The 27,429-nt window shown below is 45.1% G+C and overlaps 1 protein-coding gene across 7 annotated transcripts in view; it reads left to right on the forward strand.

Annotated features, from left to right (window-relative positions):
- Positions 1–27,429, forward strand: part of LOC122816697 (eukaryotic translation initiation factor 2-alpha kinase 1-like) — a 1,078,686-nt gene that overhangs the window by 254,834 nt on the left and 796,423 nt on the right. The gene's annotated exons all lie outside the window — the stretch shown is intronic.

Here is a 27,429-nt window from a genome sequence, read left to right on the forward strand (position 1 = left end):
GCCTTTTTTAGGCAAGGCTCAAATTCTAAACCTACCACCCTAGAACACAAAAAAGGAAAAAACTAAGGGTAATGCTGCTCAATGCCAGAAGTCTAAATCTCAAAATGCACGCACTCGAGGCCCTTCTCAGTATGGAGAACATCGATGTCTGTGCTGTGACAGAAACCTGGTTCAAGGCTCCTGAGAGCACCCCAGCACTATCAGGTTTTACCTCATATCATGCGTTCCGCCCCAAAATCCGGACAATACCAAGAAAGGAGGGGTATCCATATTCATCAAGGACACCCACACCTCAAGACTGGTGGCAACGCACGATGCATCGGAAACCATCCAGGTGCAATTAACCATAGGCAAGACTGCTCTGCAAATTGTAGCATGTTACAGGCCACCCTCACAAACTCAGGAACCTCACATGGCCTTCCTGAAAACACTAGAGGGATAAATGTATCACCAAACACCATCATACTAGGTGACTTCAATTACCCTAATATAGACTGGGAACACTACTCAAGCCCAAACACTCTAGCCCAAAAGTTCCTGGAATTCATAAACTCAAATGCCATGGAACAACTAGTCACCATCCCCACAAGAGGAGATAACATACTTGATCTCATCATCACAAACATGGGAGCACAATGTTCAACACCGGAAGTATACCCCTCACTGGTGAGATCCGATCACAAACTAATCTCGCTGGAGGTCCTCATCCCACCCCCACCTGAAATAAAAAAGACCACAGTAAAGAACTTCTCAAAAGCCGACTTTACACTTCTAAAGACTAGTGTGGTCTCCTTTAAGGCCCCCGAGCCGGCAGGAAAACAATACTCAAGCCGCTGAATCACTTACAAATGCCTTCTACCAGCACCTGCAGGACTGCATGGATAAGGCAATCCCAAGCAAAACAAAGACTCTTTGTACCAAAGGCAAGCGTCCAGTCTGGTGGACCCCAGCCATAAACAAACTCTACAACAAAAGGAGGAAGCTACTACAAGATAGAGCAAAATCCTTAAAAGGTAAGACACCCTTGACCACTATAAGTAAAAACTAAGAGCTCTCATAAAATCATCCAAAGCAAATTTGAGAGAAAAATAGCTAAAGACTCAAAAGACAATCATAAGGCCTTCTTTAGCTATGTTAGAAACCTAGGAGGAAACTCCCAGATATGCTCAGAACTAGTTCAAAATGATGTGAAGATTACTGATCCTACAGACATTGCCAACATACTGGCTGACAGGTTCAGTGCAAACTCCCCCAAAAGGAGAGATATCTATACCAAACGAGTGCAGCCCCCAAACATCTCCAGCCCAAGTGAGAACTGCTCTCTCCAAAGCAAAAAACACAGCATCCATGGGACCTGATGGTGTCCCCGGCTGTGTGCTCCACGAACTCAATGAGGAACTAAACCCACAGCTAGGACAACTGTTTAATCAAAGTCTTACCTCTGGATACGCACTCCAGGAGTGGCGCACTGCAACTGTGGTCCCACTTCACAAAGGCGGTGCCTCCACAGACCCTGGAAATTACCGGCCCATTAGCTTGACAAGCCTTATCTGCAAAGCCATGGAGAGGATCATAATGGACCTCATAAATAAAGACCTAGGGAATTTGCAGACTTTGGATCCAACCCAGTTTGGCTTTGTCAAAGGCAGATCATGCCTTTTAAACTTGGTTGACTTTTTGAAACAGTCACCAAAGCCATTGATGAGGGAAAGGCAGTCCATACAGCCTACCTCGATCTGGCTAAGGCCTTGATACAATACCCCACTCGGGTATCATTGAAAAACTCATCAGCTTAAATGTTAACCCATACATCACAAGATGGGTTGCAAACTGGCTGAGTGACAGAACCCACAGGGTCAGAGTTGCTGGCGCCATGTCAGACTCAAAGCCTGTCACAAGTGGTGTCCCACAGGGCTCAGTCCTGGGTCCACTCTTGTTTGGCATCTACTTCTCAAGTACAAGCAAACACAGGAGGGTTATGGCTGACAAAGTTTGCAGATGACTGCAAACTGGGCGCCATAGTAGAAAACACATCTGACACAGATATCCTTCAGAAGGGTCTCACAGAAGCGGATAACTGGTGCCAGAGCCACGGCCTAAAGTTAAATGCCAAAAATGCATAGTGATACCCTTCGGGAAAAACAAGGTTACCCCTAGCTACCAAATAGGTGGCAATCCACTGAGCACAGAAGAAGTTATCAGGGACCTGGGGACCCAGGTTGATAGTAGTCTGTCATTCGACACCCATGTAGCTAAAGTAGTTAGGAAGACCTTCTACATTGCCCACCTTATCATGAAGGGATTCTCATCTAGATCAAGGGAGGTCGTAGTCTCCCTTTACTCATCACTCATCAGACCAATGATTGAGTACAATGCCCCATTCGGAATGTATCTGACCCGACACTTGCAGCAGCTGGAGAGGCCACAAAAGTTCCTCACCAAAAGGATAAAGGGTCTCAAAAATCTGTCCTATGCTGCCCGACTGAAAGAACTCCAGCTCTATTCAGTCGCTTACCGCTTGCTCAGAGGTGACCTTTGCCTAACATACAAGGCCATGTCAAACTCAGATTTGATGAATATGCTTCACCTCAAAAAATCTAGATCCATCAGAGCCACAAGGGCGGGAGACTTAAACCTCGACACGGCTATTAATAGGACGTGCTGGAGGGATAGATTCATCACCCAAAGACTCCCTATGCTGTGGAGCAAAATCCCGGTACATGTGAGGCAGAGCACCTCGCTGGCCTTGTTCAAGAGAAATCTTGACCAATGGATGGGAGATCGCAGATATACCCCAGGGATTACCTCAGTGTCACTGCTCGACAGAGGCACAGCAAAATAATGGGTATAGTTCCCCATACTAAAGGGGTGGCGTAAGCCACAAAACGATGGGCTAGGCTTGTAAATGCCCTCGGGCAGATAGCCTAGTATGAACCTATGAACCTATAAGTGTTTGCTGTACCTGTTTCTGCCTGTTTTGTGAAAAAAAAAAGAAAAAAATATCTCTTGTTTTTCCTGCTTTACTAGTTTAGTCCAGTTTCAGAGTTGCTGATTCCTGGGCTTTGGTTGTATTTCCTGTGTACTGTTTCCTTGCCTTATTTGGGGGAGAGGAAGTTACCTTGCTTACCAGTGGGAGTGGGAAGCATTGAGCTGCCTTTTGTCCAGTTTTGTGAGGTTTCCGCCAGTAACTAGTAGTTTATTGGTCGTTTTGGGCCAGTTTCTAGCTTTTTCCAGCCCCCTGGTATAAAACGCGGTAAACGCTGCGTTTTCAGCTTGTACCTACTCAGCACAGACTCCACGTGGGCCAGCAGAGTAATCCAGGCTGCAGAGAGCTGAATAAGCGACTTTTCTTGATACTAAGTATAATTTTTGTTGCTTTCCACATCTGAATACCTAGCGACTGTATTTCGCCTGCCTTTCTGTTACATTGAAGCTGTTTTTACTGCATTTAACTTAATATTGCACTTGGAATCCTTGTTTGTTACTATTTGACTGTATTTGTAGCAAATTCTTCTGTGTAAGCTGTAGTAGCTGATTCATAGCATTTATAAGTGTTCGCTGTACCTGTTTCTGCCTGTTTTGTGAAAAAAAAAAAAAAAAGAAAAAAAAATATCTCTTGTTTTTCCTGCTTTACTAGTTTAGTCCAGTTTCAGAGTTGCTGATTCCTGGGCTTTGGTTGTAGTTCCTGTGTACTGTTTCCTTGCCTTATTTGGGGGAGAGGAAGTTACCTTGCTTACCAGTGGGAGTGGGAAGCATTGAGCTGCCTTTTGTCCAGTTTTGTGAGGTTTCAGCCAGTAACTAGTAGTTTATTGGTCGTTTTGGGCCAGTTTCTAGCTTTTTCCAGCCCCCTGGTATAAAACGCGGTAAACGCGCGTTAGCGCGGAGCTGCCACTGTTGCACACTAGGGCAGCGCCAGTTAGGTTTAAACTATTCGGGCTACCTAAAGTCCACTCTTCAAATTTTCCCTTAAAACTACCTTCCTCGAACTATACTACTGATCTAATCAGCGTATCCTATAACTAAAAAGATCATCTCCACTTGACTCCAAGTAGACTATTCTCTATCTGTTAAACCTAGCACTTGCTCCTACAGTACTTATTACCTTGATACGGCACTCTTGTCATAGATAGTACCCCAAAAAGGTAACCCCCAATTTCTCGGTCACCCACGTCTCCCTGAATCTTTTTTAAAGTTTTTGTCTATCCTTCTAGCATGTCGAGGGATCAGTTGCTAGTGTCCTCTCCTGCTCAGCTGGTGAACCTGGGAATACTGAGGCAATGTTACAATTGCCTCATGTACACAGACAACCCTCTCCTCCTCCCACAAAACACAAATACATGCGAGAGATGCAACTATACGGCCAAACTGGAGGCTGAGCTCTCTCAACACAGGACTGGCAAGACCAGTCAGGAGAAGAAGGTTACCACACACACTATAGACCCAGTCTCACATAGCACCATTACAACCTCAAATCATACACATAAACACACAAAGACATACTCGGAGGCTCTGATCAAAATCTACCAAAACAGCAGAGGCCACCAAAGCAGACACCCAAACAACCACCACCTCAGAACACAACACCTGCAACACATAGACCTCACAGTCAGAGTGTCAAACAGTCACAGCCCTTAAGGCCAAACACAATGCCAAACACACTAGTCATTGGTGACTCCATAGTCAGACACACTGACGTCCCGCTCACCAGACTGAGTAAGGAGAAGGTCACAGTAAGCTGCCTGTCGGGTGCTAGAATCCGCCACATAACGCAAGCACTCAGGTCTCTCAACAGCAAGTACAAATATGACTCAGTCATTGTCCACGCTGGTGTAAACGACCTGAGACGTACCTCCTTGGACTACATGAAAAGAGACATTGAGGAGCTCTCTGATTATGTAGCCCAGGCAGGTATGACCCTGACCTTGAGCAGTATCCTACCTTCACCAAGAGTGATGCCACAATACAGAGATAAGATGATCAGCTTTAACAATTGGCTTAAACACTGGTGTCATTCAAAGGGGATCCAGTATCTGTCTGCCTGGGATGACATGCTGGACAAGCCACGCTGCTTCGCAAGGGACGGCTTGCACCTGTCACCCTGGGATTCGGATATTGGCAAAGGCTCTTGCCACCCCATAGTGCCTTTTTAGGCAAGGCTCAAATTCTAAACCTACCACCCTAGAACACAAAAAGGAAAAACTAAGGGTAATGCTGCTCAATGCCAGAAGTCTCAATCTCAAAATGCACGCACTCGAGGCCCTTCTCAGTATGGAGAACATCGATGTCTGTGCTGTGACAGAAACCTGGTTCAAGGCTCCTGAGAGCACCCCAGCGCTATCAGGTTTTACCTCGTATCATGCGTTCCGGCCCCAAAATCCGGACAATACCAAGAAAGGAGGGGGGATATCCATATTCATCAAGGACACCCACACCTCAAGACTGGTGGCAACGCACGATGCATCGGAGACCATCCAGGTGCAATTAACCATAGGCAAGACTGCTCTGCAAATTGTAGCATGTTACAGGCCACCCTCACAAACTCAGGAACCTCACACGGCCTTCCTGAAAACACTAGAGGGGATAAATGTATCACCAAACACCATCATACTAGGTGACTTCAATTACCCTAATATAGACTGGGAACACTACTCAAGCCCAAACACCCTAGCCCAAAAGTTCCTGGAATTCATAAACTCAAATGCCATGGAACAACTAGTCACCATCCCCACAAGAGGAGATAACATACTTGATCTCATCATCACGAACATGGGAGCACAATGTTCAACACCGGAAGTATACCCCTCACTGGTGAGATCAGATCACAAACTAATCTCGCTGGTGGTCCTCATCCCACCCCCACCTGAAATAAAAAAGACCACAGTAAAGAACTTCTCAAAAGCCGACTTCACACTTCTAAAGACTAGTGTGGTCTCCTTTAAGGCCCCCGAGCCGGCGGAAAACAGTACTCAAGCCGCTGAATCACTTACAAACACCTTCTACCAGCACCTGCAGGACTGCATGGATAAGGCAATCCCAAACAAAACAAAGACTCTTAGTACCAAAGGCAAGCGTCCAGTCTGGTGGACCCCAGCCATAAACAAACTCTACAATAAAAGGAGGAAGCTACTACAAGATAGAGCAAAATCCTTAAAAGGTAAGACACCCTTGATCACTATAAGTAAAAACTAAGAGCTCTCATAAAATCATCCAAAGCAAATTTCGAGAGAAAAATAGCTAAAGACTCAAAAGACAATCATAAGGCCTTCTTTAGCTATGTTAGAAACCTAGGAGGAAACTCCCAGATATGCTCAGAACTAGTTCAAAATGATGTGAAGATTACTGATCCTACAGACATTGCCAACATACTGGCTGACAGGTTCAGTGCAAACTTCTCCCCCCCCAAAAGGAGAGATATCTATACCAAACGATTGCAGCCCCCAAACATCTCCAGCGCCCAAGTGAGAACTGCTCTCTCCAAAGCAAAAACACAGCATCCATGGGACCTGATGGTGTCCCCGGCTGTGTGCTCCACGAACTCAATGAGGAATTAAACCCACAGCTAGGACAGCTGTTTAATCAAAGTCTTACCTCTGGATACGCACTCCAGGAGTGGCGCACTGCAACTGTGGTCCCACTTCACAAAGGCGGTGCCTCCACCGACCCTGGAAATTACCGGCCCATTAGCTTGACGAGCCTTATCTGCAAAGCCATGGAGAGGATCATAATGGACCTCATAAATAAAGACATAGGGAATTTGCAGACTTTGGATCCAACCCAGTTTGGCTTTGTCAAAGGCAGATCATGCCTTTTAAACTTGGTTGACTTCTTCGAAACAGTCACCAAAGCCATTGATGAGGGAAAGGCAGTCCATACAGCCTACCTCAATCTGGTTAAGGCCTTCGATACAATACCCCACTCGGGTATCATTGAAAAACTCATCAGCTTAAATGTTAACCCATACATCACAAGATGGGTTGCAAACTGGCTGAGTGACAGAACCCACAGGGTCAGAGTTGCTGGCGCCATGTCAGACTCAAAACCTGTCACAAGTGGTGTCCCACAGGGCTCAGTCCTGGGCCCACTCTTGTTTGGCATCTACTTTTCCGAAGTACAAGCAAACACAGGAAGGTTATGGCTGACAAAGTTTGCAGATGACTGCAAACTGGGCCATAGTAGAAAACACATCTGACACAGATATCCTTCAGAAGGGTCTCACAGAAACGGATAACTGGTGCCAGAGCCACGGCCTGAAGTTAAATGCCAAAAATGCATAGTCATACCCTTTGGGAAAAACAAGGTTACCCCTAGCTACCAAATAGGTGGCAATCCACTGAGCACAGAATAAGTTATCAGGGACCTGGGGACCCAGGTTGATAGTAGTCTGTCATTCGACACCCATGTAGCTAAAGTAGTTAGGAAGACCTTCTACATTGCCCACCTTATCATGAAGGGATTCTCATCTAGATCAAGGGAGGTCATAGTCTCCCTTTACTCATCACTCATCAGACCAATGATTGAGTACAATGCCCCATTCGGGATGTATCTGACCCGACACTTGCAGCAGCTGGAGAGGCCACAAAAGTTCCTCACCAAAAGGATAAAGGGTCTCAAAATCTGTCCTATGCTGCCCGACTGAAAGAATTCCAGCTCTATTCAGTCGCCACGCTTGCTCAGAGGTGACCTTTGCCTAACATACAAGGCCATGTCAAACCCAGATTTGATGAATATGCTTCACCTCAAAAAATCTAGATCCATCAGAGCCACAAGGGCGGGAGACTTAAACCTCGACACGGCTATTAATAGGACGTGCTGGAGGGATAGATTCATCACCCAAAGACTCCCTATGCTGTGGAACAAAATCCCGGTACATGTGAGGCAGAGCACCTCACTGGCCTTGTTCAAGAGAAATCTTGACCAATGGATGAGAGATCGCAGATATACCCCAGGGATTACCTCAGTGTCACTGCTCGACAGAGGCACAGCAAATTAATGGGTATAGTTCCCCATACTAAAGGGGTGGCGTAAGCCACAAAACGATGGGCTAGGCTTGTAAATGCCCTAGGGCAGATAGCCTAGTATGAACCTATGAACCTAAATCTAGTTTAAAACTAACCAAGTGAATGCTGTGTTATCATTTGTACCCATAGTAACTTGATCATGCTGCAGATGTCATTTTTTGCTACCTGTTCATGGAGAAGGTCAGCTAAAACATCCATTGTGTATAGTATTACATATTGGTGGAGTCAGTGCAGAAATTCTTATTTTATGTTTACATTTGTTTGTGACCGTTATACATGAATCACCGAAACTCTACCAGCTATTGTTTAGCATCACTTTTAATATATGCTGTACTGGTACAGATGTGTATATATGTATGTATGTGTGTGTGTGTATATATGTATAATAAATATATATATATATATATATATATATATATATATATATATATATATATATATATATATATATATAGGTAAATAGGTAAGCTGCTGCACCAGATCGCTTTGGCTCATTAGGATCTACCCATGAAACCGAATGCAGGGAATATATAGAGGTGTGTGTGTGTGCGCGCGCAGGCACATGCGAGTGTTTGCATGTGTCATACCTCTCAACCTCTTAAGAGCAAGAAATCTGGACAAAGCCATGAATAAAACTGGGACAAGGGCACAAAAATAGGGACAGTTTTTAAATATTGTTCTTACAAACTTAGAAAGTTGATACAATAACAGGTTTTGCATTAGCATGGATTTTTCTGAGGGATATGAAGTCTGAAACTCGGATGTCTGTCATTTTCTGACTTCAATCTTTAATGATTTGCCACCAATTTGCAAGAAAACCACAATTGTATGAAAAACTGACAAAAATATGATGCAAAAATCTGGACATTCTGTGGAAATTTATACAGTTGAGAGGTGTGTCTCTGTGTGTGCAAGCCTTAAGCAGGTTTTAATGCTCCATACATTTAATGTCACTTTGAACTGTTTCAGAGTTTCTTCCAAAGGTTATTTCTGAATTTCCTGATCTGTCAACTCACAGGACTTGAAACATATGTCCAACAACAGCAAAGATTTCAGTAGTCCAAGAAGAACCAGTGAAGGTTTGGCTGTGGTTTCTGAGGCAGATGCCAACTAAATAGTAAGAAATCTGTTCAAACACTGTTACTATGGCCTCCTTGTGTAGAATCAATAGCAGAATCCCTGGAATGTTGCCTAACTGGACTGTTCTGGAGACACTTTTTCTGTCATCGTGGATGGCAATCATGTGATGGATTATTTTGGATAGAATATGCAGAAGCTGCAGAATATTGTTCCTCTCTCCTCCACAGCTACGTTCCCTTCTCCTTGTATGTTTGCCATCCTGTCTTACAAGGGCAGCAAAAGTAGAGTTCTTGAGCCTGTTAAGTAGAGAGCCATCCAGGAGGCCCCACCAGAGGCTGTGGCTTTTACTGTCATTTGTTGCTGTTGCCGATAAAGTCAAAGGAATTCAGGTCTGTACTGGATTCAAGCAACATCAACCAGTTTGTTCCTCAGTAAGTATTTCATATGATCATAGTGCAGTCAGTTTTCCTAGCTTTTCAAGAGGAAATTGGAAAGGTTGCAAAGATCTTTTCTGTAACTAGATGACTGGCTCCCAGCTGCACCAATGTTGAAGGAACTAGTTTATGCATGTGATTCTTTTTCTGAGCTCTTCTAGTCCTTATGAATCACAGTGAACATATCTTGGATGCAACTAATGTAGATCTGTACCTTCATAGGCTGTTTGCTGGACTTCCTCCTTTGCAAACAAGTTTCTGTGCAGATAGGATCCCTTTGATGCTCATCGTGTTTCACTGTTTCAGTCATTACTCTTGGGTTATCGTGCTGGCAGGCTACCCTCAGTCGGCCAGAATTCCAAAGTCTAGGTCCGTCGTCAGTTGCTGTCGCCTCTTCCCTGACATCAGTGCGCCAGGGGTATGAAAGATGCAGCTGACGCCATTTTCTTCAGTCTTTCTTGCCACGCGGTGCCTGAAGCAAAAGTAGTTTGCAAGTGCCGGTCGGCCGACTCCTGAGATTTTCAAATCCGAATTTCAGAACTGAAGTCTTCATTAAAGCTAAGTACCCTGTTGGGGAAACTTTTTTCTTGCTTCAGACCGATGTCAGAAAAAGTTAACAATTGTATTTCTTGTGGGAAGCAAATGCCTCATAAGGATTTTCACTCTTACTGTATTCCTTGCCTAGGCCCTGATCACGACGTTGCTAGCTGTCGGTTTTGTGCTAGATTTAACCAACGCACTATTAAGCGTCGGTTTTGTGCTAGATTTAACCAACGCACTATTAAGAGTCTGTTTGATTTTGCATTTCATTACTTTGGCCGAAGATTTAATTATATAATGCCGTCGGACCAGCCGACAGCCGGAGTTTCCAAAAAAACGCAAGGACAAGGAAAAGGATAGGCATCCAAGGTTCAAAACAGACGAGGCCTCTGCTAGGCCAGTCGCCGGTTCTCATTGAGGCGCTTTCGCAGCTCCTGGCACCCGCTACCTCAGAGCCACAGGCCGCTTCTGACTCGCACGTGGAGCCAACTGGGCCTCTGGATACTCAAGGTATTGGACACTCTGAAATCATTCCCTCAGATGGGTCCGGAGCCACTAAGCAGAAATTGGCTTCTGAGGGTGTCTTCAGACCTACACAACTATATATTAAGCCATCTTCACTTCAAAGGCTAAAGTAGCTCTAAAGACAAATAAACAAGTATAGCATTCTCCTACTCAGACTACCATACCTAAAAAACATATGCTCAAAATGGCCGAAGACCTAATTACTTTGATCAGGGGCTTCCATCCACCTCCTGATAAGAGGCCTAGGCAAGAGACACAGAGTATGATTCTTCTGATCAGGTTTATATTTCCTCTGATTCCTCTTTTGAACAGGATTACTCCATGCTTCCGTATGAGGATTCTGATGCTGAAGTATCCATTCCTTCAGCCTCTCCTCCTGAGGATTATTCTTTTGGGGAAACCCTGCATACCATGAGGGAGCATTTCCACTGGGAGAGCCAAGATTATTCTGAATCTAAGAAAAGGCTCAGACTTTCTGCTACTTCCTCACCCCCTTGCTATTCCACCTGTTTTAGACATTGTAGATGATGTATTTTCAGAGTCCGGCCTGTCCCCTGACTCTTTACCCCCTGCACCTGCTAAGCCAGACAGAAACTACAGAGTTCCGGATTCTCATAAATTCCTATATAAAAACCCTGCTGCTGACCCAGAAACTATATCTCAGGGTCCCAAAGGGATTAAAGCTTCCACTGCAAAAAACCCTGTCCCCTCTGATGGGGATTCTAGGGCTCTAGACAGATGGGGGGAAAAAAGTCTACACTTTTGCTACCTTGGCTGTAAGGGCTTTAAATTGTCAGTTACATATGCTTAAATATCAGCAATATTTAATGTCACTGCTTAAATGGAAATTGTTGACAAATGCTGAATGTTCAGAGAACAAGGAATTGCAGGATTTATTGAATGCAACTGAACAAGTGGGAAAGCATACTTTGCAATGTGGTTATGATTCACTGGAGGCCTCTTGCAGGGTCGCTGTTACAGGTTCTGTTATTAGAAGGCATGCTTGGTTAAAGGAACAGAATCTGCTTGATCATGTTAAAGCAAAATTATTAGATGCACCATTGCAGCATGATACTTTGTTTGGTACTAAAGCAGAAGAGGTTTTGAAAAAAATGGAGGATAAAGCAAAATCCATGCAGACAGTATAGGATTTCTTACAGGTACTGCCACCCAGGTTTGGCAGGAACTGGCCTTCTAAAAATTGGTCCTTTCCAGTGTCAGACAGACCACAAAGAGGCAGATACAGGCATCCCAGAGGCAAATCTCAGCCCCAAGGCACATACAGGCCTAAAAGATGGGGTGCTCCTACCTCCAAAAGCGGAGAAGACAAATCACAACCTTAAGGAAACCGTCCCAATGACTTTCCTCTACCAGATCCAAGCACTTTTCTTTTGGCAGCCCCCTTAGGGGGAAAAGTAGCACTTTTTTCATCAAATTGGCAAATGGTTACCCAAGACAAATGGGTCCTGAACATTGTGTCCCAAGGCTACAGGTTCCATTTTCACATTCTACCAAGGTCAGAAGGTATGCCAGACCTGCCACACAATCAATGGGCAGAGGCACAAAAACTAATTACCGTCCTCATGGACATGAGGGCCATTCAGCAAGTACCACAACAAGAGCAGGGGCAAGGATTTTACTCCAGACTTTTCCTAGTACCCAGTAAGGACAGAACCTGGAGACCAATTCTGGACTTGTCTATACTAAATACGTTTCTGGAAGTTCCAAAATTCAAGATGTTGACTACAGCAGCTACTGCCCATGCTGGGCAAGAAGGCTTGGTGTGCATCTCGGATTCATAGCTGGCTCAATGCATTACCAATTCTCTGCACTGCCCTGTGGCTTATCTACTGCACCTAGGGTCTTCACAAAATGCCTGGCACCAGTAATTGCATTTTGCAGACAGAGGAATTCAAATGTATCCCTACTTGGACGACTGCCTAATTCAAGCAGAGAACAAAGACATTCTTCTAAAGCATCTGGTGTTTGTAAAAAGATTACTAACTGGCCTAGGGTACACAGTAAATGAAAAGAAATCAAAACTAGTGCCCTCTCAAGAGATAATATTCCTGGGTGCAAGCTTAAATACAACTGCCCAGATGGCTTATCTCACTCCAGACAAAAGCAACTGACTTCTTACTTCAAGAAATTGGCAACAAAAACCCACTTATCTGCAAGGAAAATCCTGCAAGTCCTGGATTTCATGGCATCCTGCATTCTACTAATTCCATATGCCAGACTGCTTATGAGGAAACTACAATCGTATCTAAAAAGTGTTTGGACTCTGCATTGCCACAGCCTGGAGACCGTAATTGCACTCATTCTCTGCCTACAACAGGAGTTTCGATGGTGAGCAGAAGCCTGTCACCACAAGAAGAGTCTGCCATTCAGTTTACCTACCGCCAGACAGACACTGACAACGGATGCATCAGATTATGCCTGAGGGGCCCATATGGCAGGAAAATGTATTCAGGGCACATGGCCTGCAAACCAGATATATCTTCACATCAGTCAAAAAGAGATGCTAGCTGTTCAAAATGCCCTGACCGCTTTCAAGGACCTGCTTCATCCAGGACAGCTACTGATAAAGACTGACAATACTACAGTCATGTGGTACATAAACAAGCAGGGGGGTAGACATTCCTACGCCCTCTGCAGACGAGCAATGACCTTATGGGACACAGCATTGGCTTCTCAAATTCACCTGCAAGCACAATTCCTGCCAGGAAAAATAAATACTCTGGCAGACGAACTAAGCAGAAACCTCATGGATCCCTATGAATGGAAACTGGATCCACAAGTCTTCAGCATGATAATAAGGAAATGGGGATGCCCAGACATAGATCTATTTGCCTACCTTCACAACTGCCAATTGCAGAGATTTTGCACAAGGATTTATCACAAGCAAGCATGGAAAGTGGACGCCCTATCCTTCAGCTGGAAAAATCTAACAGTATATGCCTTTCCTCCACTGCCTCTCCTTCCCAGGGTGCTCCTAAAGGTCAGACAAGAGAAGCCAAAAATGATACTGATTGCACCAGACTGGCCACGCCAGCACTGGTACCCAGTCCTAAAGAGCTTGTCTCAAGGACCAGCATGGATATTGCCTCAAACTTCTCACTTGCTGACCCAACAAAACAATCAGATCCTGCAAAGCCAACTCAGGACCTTAAATCTGGCAGCATGGCGGATAATGTAGCCATTCAGAACACTCCTCTTTCAAAAGCTGTTATGGATGTTATCTTGGAGGCCAGGAGGCCCAGTACCAGAAAATCTTATGCAGAAAATTGGAAGAGATTCTGTGCTTGGAACCAGGAACAAGGCATTGACACGTGTGTACCAAATATCCCTCAGATTTTACAATACCTAACTGAGATGCTGAACAAAGGCCTTTCTTTCTCATCAATTAAGATTCATGCCTCTGCCATTTCAGCCCATTACAATACGGAACCACCTGTCTTTTCTCATCCTTTAGTAAGGCAGTATCTCAGAGGGGCCAAAAACATTAAGCTTCCAAGGAGAGCACCAATTCCGGCCTGGGACCTCAATTATGTTTTGGAAAAACTCACACGGTCTTCTTTCGAGACAGCTTCAACAGCAGATATAAAATTCTTATCCTGGAAAACGGCTCTACTCCTAGCAATAACCTCTACAAGGCGAGTCTCGGAGTTACAAGCACTCATGGCTGTGGAACCTTTTATCATTTTTCATCCAGACAGGGTTTCTCGGAGGACAAACCCTACATTCATGCCTAAGGTGATATCCAGTGTGGCCCTCAACCAAACCATTCACTTGCCTACCTTTTATCCAAATCCACAGAACAAGGGTGAGAAAATTCTGCATTCTTTGGACATACACAGGCAGTTACGCTTCTACTTGGACAGAACTAAAGCTTTCAGAAAGACTGAGCAACTTTGTGTCATATGCTGCAGGATCACAAGGAAAGGCTATCTATTTCTAAATGGATAGGCCATTGCATCCGTTTCTGCTATTTTCAACATGGCAAATCAGTGCCTAAGGGCATTAGGCCTCATTCCACCAGAGCAGCAGCCACTTCAGCAGCCTTCCTCAGAGGAGTACCAACTAAAGATATCTTAGAGGCTGCAACTTGGAGTTCAGTGCACACTTTCACAAAGCACTACCACTTACTTCTTTACTCTAAATCCAGAGCAGGCTTTGCCACTGCAGTTCTCCAGGGCCTCATAGCCTCTCCTAATCCTATTTAGCCCAGCCACCCATCCTCAGCTTTGGGATTCAACCCAAGAGTAATGACTGCAACAATGAAACACGATGAACATCGTACAGTTGTGTACCTACCATAAATGTAGATGTTAGTGTATTCACTGTTGCAGTCCAGGTTACCCACCCACCATCCCCCTTCTCTTTGCTGGGACTTAGCTGCACTTCTCTATCCTATACAACCTATTTGGTGTATTTGCTTGTAGATAAAGGAAATGTTATTTTTGTGCATGCATTTTTATTGGCGTATTGTTTCAGCCTACCAATTTGGGGGCACCTGACATCTGGGGCAAGAAAAACTGAAGAAAATGGCGTCTGCTGCATCTTTTATACCCCTGGCGCACTGACGTCAGGGAAGAGACGACAGCAACCAACGCCAGACCTAGACTTTAGAATTCTGGCCGACTGAGGGTAGCCTGCCAGCAGGATAACCTAAGAGTAATGACTGCAACAGTGAGTACACTCGAACATCTGCATTTATGGTAGGTACACAACTGTACTATTTAGCACATGGTATCAGATTTATTTCCAGGCCTGTTCTGTGTTGGCCACCATGTACCTTAAAATGACTGGGCTCACAGCAACCGCAGTTGTCTAGTGTCATTTGTAAGACGTTAGACTAGGGTCATCAAGTGGACTGTGACGATTCATTGGAATCAGTGTTTGGACTTGATGGCAAACCAAATCAGGATTTCTAAGGGCTATCAGAAGCATGTCAGGATGTGGCTTCTCAACTCCAGACTTTTCTGGGGCATTTTGTTTCATGATGTTTATCGTGCATACAGCTGCAGTCATAACAGATGGGTTCTCCTGCCGTCAGGCAGGTCCTCGGTCGGCTGAATTCCAAAGTCTAGGTCCGGCGCCGGTTGTCGTCGCTTCTTCCCTGACGTCAGTGCGACAGGGGTATAAAAGAACCAGCCGACGCCATTTTCTTCAGTCTTTCTTGCCGCGCGGTGCCCGAAGCAGAAGCAGTTTGCAAGTGCCGGTCGGCCAGCTCCTGAAATTACGAAAATTTTGCAACCAAAGTCTTCTTGAAAGCCAAGTACCCCGTTGGGGAAACTTTTCTTGCCTCAGACCGATGTCAGACAAAGTTAATAATTGTATTTCATGTGGGAAGCAAATACCGCATAAGGATTTTCATTCCCTCTGCATTCCTTGCTTAGGCCCAGGCCACGACGTCTCGGTCTGTCATTTTTGTGCTACATTCAACAAACGCACCATTAAGCGTCGGGCGGAGTTCGCCCAGCACTATTTTGGCAAAAAAATGTAACTATATTATGTCGTCGGATACTCAGACTCCAGTTTTGTCTAAAAAACGCAAAGATAAGGACCGACACACGAGGTCCGCGGCCTCTACCGACACCACGCCAAAGCCGACTACAGGTGGTCCGGTTCTCAGCGAGGCGCCTACGCAGCCCCTGCCTACCGAAGACACTTCATTGGTGGTGTCTTCTGTGCCCGAGGTCGCAGGCTCCTCGGCCCACACCCCGACTACAGATACCGAAGCCACTCTTGGTGGTGAAACTCAAAATGTAGACAGGTCTGTCTCCTCTCAAGGTGTCTTCAGACCTTCCTCTTCTTTTTCCATCAGGGCTTTCACTAAGTCTAAAGCAGCCATGCATTCTAAGAGACCAGCTACACAGGGCCCTTCTCCAGACCCCATGCCTAAAAACAGATGCTTAAAATGGCTGAGGATTTCATTACTCTTATCAGGGGTTCTCAACCCCCCCCCCCCCGGACAAAAGGCCCAGAGTGGAGGAAGAATCCCCCTCCTCTGACCAGGCCTCCATTATTTCAGAGCACTCTGAACAGGAACGTTCTTACTCCCCTTTTGAAGATTCTGATGCAGAGGAATCCACTCCCTCTGTCCCCCCCCCCCCAGAGGATTACTCATTTGGGGAAACCTTGCATACCTTAAGGGAACACTTCCACTGGGAAGGCCAAGAGTATTCAGATTCCAAGAAAAGGCTTGGGGATTTTCTCTTGCTACCTCAGCACAGGCCTCTGGCTATACCTCCTGTCTTAGACATACTAGATGATGTGTATTCGGAGGCCTGCCTTAACCCAGATTCTTTACCTCCAGCCCCAGTCAAGCCTGACAGGTACTACAGGGTTCCTGACTCGCACCAATTTCTATACAAAAGTCATGCGGCTGATCCAGAAACCATCTCACAGGGCCTCAAGGGAATTAAGGCCTCCACTGCTAAAAATCCATTACCTTCCAAGAGAGATTCCAGATCTTTAGAAAGGTGGGGAAAAAAGGTATACACCTCGGCCACCTTAACCATGAGGGCATTAAACTGCCAGTTCCATATGTTAAAGTACCAACAGTTTCTGTTATCACAGTTGAGAAGCAAAATGTCACAACCTGAACAACCAGACTTGAAGGAGTTGCAGGATTTGATGCATAGTAAAGAGAAAGATGAACTCAACTAGACAAGTCAGTTCAATAATGGTAGCAAAACGAAACGAAAAACACTTCTAATAGCATCAATAATGTTGACCCAGTCAAGAAATAGCGTAGGATACACTTTAATACACGCTTTCATCACACGACTTCATCAGAATAATTTGATGCATAGTGCAGAACAAGTGGGTAAACATACCTTGCAATGTGGTTTTGATGCTCTAGAGGCCTCATGTAGAGCTGCTGTTACAGGATCAGTCATACGTAGACATGCCTGGCTCAGGGAGCAGACCTTACCAGATCATGTCAAAGCTAAATTACTAGATGCCCCTCTACAAAAGGATGTATTATTTGGTGTTAAAGCTGAGGAGGTATTAAAGAAAATGGAGGAAAAGGCTAAATCAATGCAAACAGTGAAAGATTTTCTACAGGTACAACCTCCACGTTTCAGTAGAAATTGGCCTTCCAAAAATTGGTCCTTTCCAGCCACGGACAGACCCCAAAGAGGTAGGTACAGGCGCCCGAGGGGCAGAGGGCAATCTCAAGGATCGTTTAGAGGCAGACAATGGCAAGCTCCTACACAATGAGGTGGTGAGGATAGTTCGCAGCCATTCAGAAAGCAAGCCCAATGACTTTCCCCTTTGCATGCCAAGCAAGGCTCAAATGGCAGCACCCTTAGGTGGAAAACTGGCATTATTTTCGAAAAATTGGCATATTGTCACAAAAGACAAATGGATCCTGGACATTATAAACAGCGGCTACAGATTCCATTTTCACACCCTTCCAAAAATGAGAGGCATGCCAAACCTGCCACACAATCAAAGGGCATAGGCACAAAGACAAATTTCAGATCTCATGGACATGAAAGCTATTCAAGAGGTACCTACTCAAGAACAAGGTCAAGGTTTTTATTCCAGACTATTCCTGGTACCAAGGAAGGGAAAAGATTGGAGACCTATTTTGGACCTATCCATCCTAAGCACATTTTACTGCACCAAAATTCAAGATGCTCACATTACAGCAGCTTCTTCCCATGCTGGGCAAGGAGTCTTGGCTGGTAACATTGGACCTCAAGGAGGCATACCTGCATGTCCCAATCGGACAAAATTGCAGAAGATACCTCAGATTTCTTGCAGGTTCAACCCATTATCAATTCCCTGCATTGCCCTTTGGCTTATCTACTGCGCCCAGAGTATTCACGAAATGCCTGGCATCAGTAATTGCCTACTGCAGACTTCAAGAGATACAAATATATCCATATTTGGACGACTGCCTGATCCAAGCGGACAGCAAGCACATACTTCTGAAACATTTGGCTTTTGTAATAATGTTGAATTCTCTGGGATACACAGTCAATAAAAAGAAATCAAGGCTAATACCCTCTCGGAAAATAATTTTCCTGGGTGCCAACTTGGACACAAACACCCAGATGGCCTACCTCACGCCAGAGAAGCAGGGGCAACTAACTCAATACTTCAGAAAACTAGCAAATTTCACCAGGCTGACTGCAAGGAAAATCCTGCAGGCTCTGGGATTCATGGCATCTTGCATCCTACTAATCCCATGTGCAAAGCTGCATATGAGGAAACTTCAATGGTTCCTGAAAAACCTATGGTCTCAACACAGCCACAGTTTGGAAGCAATAATACCACTAATTCCATGTCTTCAAAAGGAATTTCTGTGGTGGGCTCAAGCATGCCAAACAAACACAGGTCTCCCATTCTGCAAGCCTCAAGCAAATCAAGTCATCACAACAGACGCCTCGGACTACGCCTGGGGGGCGCACATGACAGATCGGTGCATTCAGGGCAAATGGTCCCAAAAAGAAAAGCACCTTCACATCACTCAAAAGGAAATGCTAGCAGTAATAAATGCTATTATAGCTTTCAAACACCTTCTGCATCCAGGTCAACTATTGATAAGGACAGACAACACCACAGTAATGTGGTACATAAACAGGCAGGAACCCATTCATACCCGCTATGCAGGCTGGCCATGTCACTTTGGAACATGGCTCTGGAATTACAAATCGAACTTCAAGCACAGTACTTGCCAGGCAAGGAAAACATGCTGGCAGACAACCTAAGCAGAAATATGACAGATCCACACGAATGGAAGTTGCATCCTCAAGTTTTTACAGAGATAATACAAGCATGGGGAAGGCCAGACATAGATCTCTTTGCCTCCCACAAAAATCACCAATTGACAAAATTCTGCTAAAGGACTTTTCATCCACAGACCTGGAGAGTGGATGCTCTCTCTTTCAGTTGGACAACAGTGACAGTTTATGCCTTTCCGCCTCTTCCTCTGCTGCCCAAAGTTCTATTAAAAACCAGAGCAGACAGACCAAAGATGATTCTCATTGCTCCAGACTGGCCAAGACAGCACTGGTACCCACTCCTGAGGAGCCTGACGCATTCCCCACCATGGACCCTACCTCTAATGCCTCTTCTTCTGACTCAGCACAGCTTCAAAACTCTTCACAGTCAGCTGAAAACACTCAATCTGGCCGCATGGAAGATTCCTTAACATCACAACAGACCCTACTCTCCAAGGAGGTGCAGGATGTCATTTTGGAGGCCAGAAGGCTGTCTACTAGAAAAGCTTACTCCGCAAATGGAAACGGTTTTGTGCCTGGAATGAGAAAAAGGGCCAGAATCCTGGAAAACTGAATTTACCTCAAATATTACAGTATCTAGCTGAGCTGCTAAGCAGTGGACTTTCATTTTCCTCCATCAAAATCCATGCCTCAGCCATTTCTGCAGAATACAACACTGATCCACCTTTATTCTCTCACCCCCAAGGAAACCACCAATACCTGCTTGGGACCTCAATTTAATTCTAGAAAAGCTGACCTTGCCTCCTTTTGAGCCAGCTGCCTCAACAGATTTGCAATATTTGTCCTGGAAAACAGCTTTCCTTCTGGCTATCACCTCAGCTGGCAGGGTATCGGAACTACAAGCCCTCATGGCTGTGCAGCCTTTTATCATCTTCCATCAGGACAGTTTCCTTACGAACCAACCCGTCCTTTATGCCAGAGGTGGTATCCAGGGTAGCTTTGAATCAGGCTATCCACTTTACCTACCTTTTACCCTAATCCTCAAAACAAAGGGGAGAGACTACTACATTCCTTGGACATCCACAGACAGCTGCGTTATTTGGACAGAACAAAGCCTTTCAGAAAAATAGAACAGCTCTTTGTGTCCTATGCTATAGGAGCTCAAGGGAAGCCAATTTCCAAACAGACAATCTCAAAGTGGATAGCCCACTGCATACGCTTTTGTTACTCTTTTCATGGTAAAACTGTACCTGCAGGCATCAGATCTCATTCCACAAGGGCATCTCACTCCACAAGGGCCACAGCTACCTCTGCAGCTTTCCCCAGAGGAGTTCCTACCAAAGATATTTTGGAAGCAGCCACTTGGAGTTCTGTGCATACCTTCTCCAAGCACTACCACCTACCATTATACTCCAAAACTAGAGCAGGCTATGCCACTGCAGTCTTGCAGGGCATCCTGGCTCCTCCTGGTTCCACCTAGTGCCTACCACCCCTTTCTTAGCTTTGGGATTCTACCCATCTGTTATGACTGCAGCTGTATGCACGATGAACATAGTACAGTTTTGTACCTACCATAAATGTAGATGTTTGAGTGCTAATACAGCTGCAGTCCAGGTTTCCCTCCCTCCTTCCCCTCTTGGGACAGGCCTATTGGCTAACACCTCCTCATACAGCCTGATTGGGGTATTCATTTATGGTGTATTTGCTTGCAACTACTGTATTTTGATTATATTGCATTGCTTTATTGCTTTGTTACATAAATTTATGTATTGCCTTCCTTCTGGGGGCACCTGACATCTGGGACAAGAAAAACTGAAGAAAATGGCGCCGGCTGGTTCTTTTATACCCCTGTCGCGCTGACATCAGGGAAGAAGCGACGACAACCAACGCCGGACCTAGACTTTGGAATTCGGCCGACCAAGGACCCGCCTGACGGCAGGAGACCCCATCCGATGTTCTTCGTGTTTCACTGTTGCAGTCATAACTGTAGGGTGCTCCTGCCAGCAGGCAGCCCGAGGTCGGCCAGAATCCCAAAGTCTGGGTCCGGCGTCGGCTGTACAAGCTAGTACCCTGATGTCAGTACGCTCTGGTACATAGCCCTCAGCCGACGCCATCTTCTCCAGTCTTTCTTGCCGTGCGGTGGAAAGCAGCTCGCAAGTCGTTGGTTGGCGATTTTCGAACAGCGTATTTTGTTGTCGGTCCGAAGTTCTTACTTCTCTTCTCAAAGCTAAGTACCCCGTTGGGGAATTTTTTTTTCTTGTTCCTCCGATGTCAGAAAAAGTTAATAATTGTATAACGTGTGGGAAACAAATACCTCATAAAGATTTCCACTCTTACTGTCTACCTTGCTTAGGCCTTGACCACGACGTTTCTTGTTGTCCGTTCTGTGCCAGGTTCAACTCTCGTACTATCAAGCGCAGGTACGATTGGGCTCTAAATTATTTTGGCAGACGCTTCAGTTATAGAATGTCGTCTGACACTACCAGAATTCAAAAGAAGCGCAAAGACAAAGACAGGCCTCCGAGGTCCAAACAGGACTCGTTGCAGCTGGAGCCAGCATCCGGTTCGGCTGTCGTCAGTGAGGCGCTTTTGCAGCCCCTGTCGTCCGCCACTTCTGAACCGATGGCCGATACGGACTCCCATGGGGAGCCATCAAGGCCTACTATTTTAACTGCCGCAGGACCTTCGGACGTCGCTCCCTCAGATGGGTCCGGAACCGCTGTGCAGGTACCGGCTTCTGAGGGGGTTTTCAGGCCTACTCACATCACTATTTCAAAGGCAAAGACAAAGACTCCTGTTGAGTCTAAAGTTCCTGCTCAAGCTGCTTCTGAATCTACTCCCAGGACACAGAAGCAATTATTAAAGATGGCTGAAGATTTGCTTACAATGATTAGGGGTTCTCACCCCCCTCCTGAGAAAAGGCCTCGACAGGATGTTCCTCTGGATTCCTCTGACCAGGCTTCTGTATCTTCTGTCTCTTCTTCAGATCAGGACTATTCTTTTCCTCCTTATGAGGATTCGGATGCTGAGGACGCCTTACCCTCTGCCTCTCCGCCTGAAGATTTCTCTTTTGGGGAAACCTTGCATGAGATGAGGGAACATTTTCATTGGGAAGGTCAGGAGTATTCTGCTTCCAAGAAGAGGCTTAGAGAATTTCTTCTTCTTCCTCAGCATAGGCCTTTAGCTATCCCTCCTGTTTTGGACATTGTAGATGATGCTTTTTCTGAGGCTAATTTGAATCCTGATTCCATGCCTCCTGCTCCTTCTAAGCCTGATAGATTTTATAGGGTTCCTGACTCTCATTTATTCTTATTTAAGAACCCTTCTGCGGATCCTGAAACTATTTCTCAGGGCTCTAAGGTTGCTACTTCTAAAAATCCTATTCCCTCTGAGAAGGATTCTCGTGCTTTAGACAGGTGGGGAAAAAAGGTATATACTTCTGCTACCCTGTCTGTAAGGGCTTTAAATTGCCAGTTTCATATGTTTAAGTATCCGCAATTTCTTTTGTCTGTTTTAAAGCAACAGCTTGCTTCCCTTCCTGCATGTGCAGAGGATAAGGAACTTCAGGATGTCTTGCATGCTACTGAACAAGTGAACAAACATAGTTTACATTGTGGTTTTGATGCTTTGGATGCTTCTTGCAGGGATGCAGCCTCTGGTACTGTTATCAGGAGACATGCCTGTCTCCGTGAACAAAGTTTACCTGAACAGGTTAAGGCTAAGTTATTAGATGCCCCTGTTCAACATGATGTTCTTTTTGGATCTAAGGCTGAGGAAGTTATTAAAAAGATGGAAGAAAAGGCAAAATCTATGCAGACTGTAAAAGATTTCTTGCAAGTTCAGCCTCCTAGATTTTCCAGGAATTGGCCCTCTAAAAATTGGTCCTTTCCCATGTCTGACAGGCCTCAAAGGGGAAGATATAGACGCACCAGAGGTCGTGGCCAAGGTCAGGCCTCTTACAGATCTAGACAATGGACGACTGCTTCACCAAGAAGGGGAGAAGACCGATCCCAATCTCAAAGAAAGCAAACTCAATGACTCTCTAGGTTGGGCTGCAGGACCCCTTCACGTGGATGCCCCTCTCGGAGGAAAACTGTCTCTTTTTTACAGAAATTGGACTCAGACACCCAGGACAGATGGGTATTGGACGTGATTTTAAAAGGTTACAAATTCCACTTTCATACTTTGCCAAGGGCTTACGGTTGGCCAGATCTGCCAAAACATCAATGGTCAGAGGCCTTAAATCAAGTGGATGCTCTTCTGGCCATGAGAGCCATAGAGCCTGTTCCACTCTCAGAGATGGGAAAAGGTTTTTATTCAAGACTGTTTCTGGTTCCAAGAAAACAAAACTCATGGAGACCTATTCTGGACCTTTCTGTGTTAAACACCTTTTTGGAAATTCCAAAATTCAAGATGCTTACTCTGCAGCAACTAATTCCAATGCTATCTCAGGACGCCTGGATGGTGACATTGGACTTAAAGGAAGCCTACTTACACATTCCCATCAGGCAGGAACGCAGGAAATTCCTCAGGTTCAAGGCAGGTTCGAGGCAGTTTCAATTCTCTGTACTGCCCTTTGGTTTATCTACTGCGCCCAGAGTCTTTACCAAGTGCCTGGCACCAGTAGTGGCTTATTGCACACTTCAGGGGATCCAGATTTACCCCTATTTGGACGACTGCCTTATTCAGGCAGACAGCAAAGATCTTCTACTTCAACATCTGGACACTTTGTTCAACGTCTTCTCCTCCTACTGGGATTCTCAGTGAACACAAAAAAGTCACATTTGATCCCTTCTCAACAAATGGTATTCTTGGGAGCCCTCTTAAATACAACCTTACAAAGGGCCTTCCTCACTCCAGAAAAACAAACACAGCTGGCTTCTATTTTCAACACCTTGGCAACTCTATCTCAGCTCACTGCAAGGAAATTCCTGCAGACTCTGGGCTACATGGCTTCCTGCATTCTGTTGATTCCAAATGCAAGGCTTCATATGAGAAAGATTCAATGGTATCTGAAAAGTGTATGGTCACAGCATTACCACGATCTGGATGTTCTGATTCCTCTGATCCCCTGCCTCCAGAGGGAGTTCCTCTGGTGGTCCAGGGCATGTGCTTTAAACGAAGGAAAGCCTTTTCGTCTACCTCAACCTACTCAAATCCTGACCACGGACGCCTCGGATTATGTTTGGGGAGCACACTTTCTAGACAATTGCCAGCAGGGAACCTGGACAAAGGACCATCTTCACTGGCACATCAATCTGAAGGAAATGTTGGCAGTTCAAAATGCTCTTCTAGCCTTCAAGAACCTTTTGCAACCAGGGCCTCTGCTAATTCGCACAGACAACACCACGGTCATGTGGTACATCAACAAGCAGGGGGGTTCTCATTCGTACCCCCTTTGCAGACTAGCTATGGCTTTATGGGACACAGCTCTAAATTTGAATCTACATCTCCAGGCTCAATTCATTCCAGGGGAACAGAATCTCTTAGCAGACAGCCTGAGCAGAAACATTTCAGATCCTCACGAATGGATGCTAGACACCAACTTATTCAACAGGATTACTGCAGTTTGGGGATGTCCCCAGATAGATCTGTTTGCATCCCATCTCAATCACCAGCTTCCTCGCTTTTGCACCAGGTCCTTCCACAAAACAGCTTGGAAAGTGGATGCCCTGTCCTTCAGCTGGAGAAGCCTTTCAGGATATGCCTTCCCTCCTCTTCCTCTACTACCTCGAGTATTACTGAAGATAAAACAGGACAAGCCCAAGTTCCTCATCATGATTGCTCCTAATTGGCATCGACAGTTTTGGTATCCAACTTTAAAGCACCTGTTCTTGGAGCCTCCTTGGATTCTCCCTCTGAACCCTTCTCTTCTGTCCCAGCATCAGGGTCAGTTACTACATTCCAATCTCAAGACCCTTTGCCTGGCAGCTTGGCTCTTCAAAGGAATTTGATTTCCTCTAGTCTTCCCAAACAAGTTTTGGATGTTCTTCTGGAAGCTAGACGGCCTAGCACTAGGAAATCCTATGCCTCTAAATGGAAGAGGTTTTGTATTTGGATGCAGGACCGAGGCTCGGATCCTCTGGTACCTGATCTCTCTTCTATTTTGCTTTACCTTTCGGATCTTTTATCTAAAGGACTTTCCTTTTCTTCCATTAAGATCCATGCTTCTGCTATTTCTGCTCATTTCAATTCTGATCTTCCTGTTTTTTCTCATCCTTTGGTGAGACAATTCTTGAGAGGGGCTAAAAATTTGCGGCCCCCCAGGACCCCTCCTGTTCCTGCCTGGGATCTTAATTATGTTTTAGAAAAACTTACTTTGCCTCCTTTTGAGCCTGCTGCATCTTCAGATATTAAGTTTTTATCTTGGAAGACTGTTCTTTTATTGGCATTGACTTCTGCCAGAAGGGTCTCAGAGTTGCAAGCTCTCATGGCTGTGGAACCATACCTTATTATCCATCAGGACAGAGTATCCTTGAGGACCAATCCTACTTTCATGCCTAAGGTGATTTCGAAAGTGGCTTTAAATCAGACAATTCACCTTCTTACTTTCTTTCCTAATCCTCAAAATAAAGGGGAAAGGATTTTGCATTCATTGGATGTACACAGGCAGTTACGATTTTACCTGGACAAGACTAAAGAGTTCAGAAAGTCTAATCAATTGTTTGTTTCTTTTGCCTCCAGTTCTCTTGGAAAACCTATTTCTAAACAAACTGTTTCCAAATGGATTGCTTATGGAATCAGATTTTGTTACACTCATCATGGGAAACAGTTTCCAGGTACCATTAGAAGTCATTCTACTAGAGCAGCTGCCACTTCTACAGCTTTCCTAAGAGGAGTTCCTACCAAGGATATCTTGGAAGCTGCCACTTGGAGTTCTGTGCATACTTTTTCCAAGCACTACAATCTCCCACTGTATTCTAAGACCAGGGCAGGCTTTGCCTCTGCTGTTTTGCAGGGTATTCTTGCCTCCCCTTCTTCTGTCTAAAGCCTCCTCCCTTTTCACTGCTTTGGGATTCCACCCTACAGTTATGACTGCAACAGTGAAACACGAAGAACATAGTACAGTTGTGTACACCTACCATAAATGTAGATGTTCGAGTGTCTTCACTGTTGCAGTCGGTGTTTCCCGCCCTCCTATCCCCTCTTTTTTCTCTTTTGTGGTGTATTTGTGTTTCCTTATTGGATTCATTTTTGTTTTATTGGGGACTTCTGACATCTAGGGCAAGAAAGGCTGGAGAAGATGGCGTCGGCTGAGGGCTATGTACCAGAGCGTACTGACGTCAGGGTACTAGCTTGTACAGCCGACGCCGGACCCAGACTTTGGGATTCTGGCCGACCTCGGGCTGCCTGCCGGCAGGAGCACCCTACAGTTATGACTGCAACAGTGAAGACACTCGAACATCTACATTTATGGTAGGTGTACACAACTGTACTTTCTGACTGCAGCTGTATTAGCACTCAAACATCTACATTTATGGTAGGTACAAAACTGTACTTTCCTTCTCCTGTCCCCTCGTCAGTGTTGCCTTGGTCACCACATCTGTGACATTGGAGTCCATTGTCTACATGGACTGTTTAATTTTTTTCTGCTGGGACTAAGAAAGGACTATATTTTATCAAAATAGACTACTTCTAGATGGTTGTCCTTGGCTATTGCATTTTTATACTCACCATGGTAAATCAGTTCCAGGCAGTATGAAAGCACACTCTAGAAGGATGTTTATTTCTTTGGTTAGTTTTGGATGAGTATGCTACTTAACTCTTATACAAGAAAATCCTGAATATTTTTTACTCTGACTGCTAATTTTCCCTCCTTAGTACAGTCTAATCAGCAGAGTAGAAGTGTGGGTAAAGGAACCAACACTTTTGGATGCTGGCCAGTTTCTTGGGCCAGACATTGCCCATATAGCCTAAAGGCTACTGCAGCTGTGAGGAATTCAAACATGTACTGACAGGTGTGCTAAGTTAATTGTAAGACTTTGCAGATTTTCAGTTATGGCTATTGGGACCAAGTACTGGTATATTTTTTTTGCTTAATAAAGATATGTTCGATCTTCTTCAACCTGTAAGGAATTAAATGAATGCATTGGTACTGCTTTATTTATTGTTTAAACGATCATTGCT

The sequence above is a fragment of the Protopterus annectens genome, chromosome 12.part0, assembly GCF_019279795.1.
Source record: "Protopterus annectens isolate FY-2018-M chromosome 12.part0, PAN1.0, whole genome shotgun sequence".
In the NCBI taxonomy this organism is placed as follows: Eukaryota; Metazoa; Chordata; order Ceratodontiformes; family Protopteridae; genus Protopterus; species Protopterus annectens.